A 2,092-nucleotide genomic window follows, 5' to 3' on the forward strand; every position below is an offset into this window, starting at 1 on the left:
TTGACATTGTGTCTGTTTGTTTGCTGTAGGGTAAGTCCCCTGTGTGTGCGGCTCACAAGCCAGAGGTACAAAATACTGGGGTAAGTCCACAGAAGGTCCTCTGCACGGTACCTCCAAGGAATGTGTATACTATCAGAAGGGGAGCAGCCAGAAGTGGAGTCCTGTTCTGGCCACACATTGGAAAGCTGTTGGCTTTTCAGCAGTGGTAGCTAAGCAAAGCTGTAAAGGCTTTCCTGCAGCTTGAAGAGGTTAGGGAATAGGATCTGGCAGTCAGCTTCCACCCAGATACAGGCTCCATCTCCAAAACAAAGCTAAGAAGTGAACTTGGATTCAGCCTTTTTGCTGATCTCAGTACTTTCCAGGGGGTGCTGATGATACTCTGCAAACCACGCACCAATAAGAGCAAATACCTGCCTGACCTAATACTATCACCGGAATTAGCTGGTTCCTAACAAGACACAAAGATCTAAAACTACACATAAAAGAAACTGAAGACAGATTTGGGGGGCAGGAGTGGGAGCTATTTACCTCACTGACAGTTTGGGGGCAATCTGTCACCCATCACAGTCAGTGTTAGAGCACAAGGAGAAACAGCAAAGCGAGTCTGACGGAGCTCCAGGCTGTTGCTGGCTTCACAAAGAGGGCTGCTGCTAGTCTGTCAGCTGCACCACAGAGCTGATGCTGCTGGAGCATTTGCCGCAGAGGCGGAGGGAAAGGAGCTGCATGTATGCCCTACAGGGCATTGAACAGGGGCAGTATGTTTGACATTTACAAATCTCCCTGCCCAGGGGATCGATGCTGGACTACTCAGTAATTCCCAGCCCAGCCTATTCAGAAGCAGCAATAGCCTCTACAGAACTATCCTTCTTTTGCCCCTACTGTTCATTGCCACATCAGGTTTATTAGAACTTTTTTCCCACCATTATTTAAAAATTAAAATGGGGCTGGTCTTTAATCCTCTGTGTGCCAGGAGAGAGGGGCACCTAACCCAGTGGATTTGCCAAAGCTATGGCAAGTGCTGGGCATAGAGGTCTGTAGCCTGTTCCTCCCTTTCTTTGCACCTTGACTGGTGACCTCTGATAAACTGAACAAGGAAGGGGCCCCAAATGTCCCTGGAAAGACACCTCAGGCCTGACATGTACCTGCTGGCTCTGCCAGCCCCATCTCCATCCCGGCCCTGGTGTGCCTGCCGTGCCACCTCCACGTGGCTCGTCCACCCCGCACCGTCTCCCCAGAAATGGGGACAGTTGACAGCAGTGCAGACAGCAAGCTTGTTTTTCCCCTTGCATCAAAACAACTTAAAACGACGGACTTCAGAGAGCTGAGAAGTCTAGTTAGCACAGATGCTGTTCCGCAGGAGCCTTTGATTATCCGTCGGATATTTTTAGAGCCCCTTGTAAACGAGCTGTGCTTCTGTTTGTGTGGCAACAGCTCTGCAAGCAGCTGCATCTGTTCCCCTGTGCCCACTGCTGTGTGCTGCCGTGGGGCTGGACCCTGTTTCCCCTACAAGCATCCTGTTTCCAGGAAGGGACAGCACATTTGGTTTTTGGCTAAATTAAATTTTGAGTGCCAGCTGCTAACAACAGCCATCTCTGTGGAGCACGGCCAAGACACCAGCAGAGTTGGGGATGAGCATGCCAGGCGTTAATGCCATGACAACCATCACCGAGGAATTTTTCAATTTCCTTTTCACTCCTATTGACATGGGAATCAGTGGTCCTAAAAATGAAGGGCACCTTTAGCCGTAGACCAGATAAATTCGTGCAAGCTTCCCTTCCTTACACTAACTCAGATCGTGTACTTTGCTTGAAGAAATCTTGCTTTTAAGTCCTCAGTCTGCAGTTATCAGCAAGGAGGCCAATCACTGCCAACAGCAGCGGTCAAGTGTCCACAGCACAAAACCACTTCCAGGAAATTAATTACAAATCAGCAATGAATTTTGCATGCTGCTCTTACTCTTCACACACGGTTGATCTGCTGAAAGTGAAGCATCACCCTGCCTGGTGTGCTACCAATTGACTAGCAAAGACAAAACCTCAGGGACAGGGTTTCCACTGCTGGCTGCCGAGTGCCCAGCAAACCCCAAGCCTGC

The sequence above is a fragment of the Anser anser genome (genome assembly GCF_964211835.1).
Source record: "Anser anser genome assembly, chromosome: 5".
Taxonomy (NCBI): Eukaryota; Metazoa; Chordata; class Aves; order Anseriformes; family Anatidae; genus Anser; species Anser anser.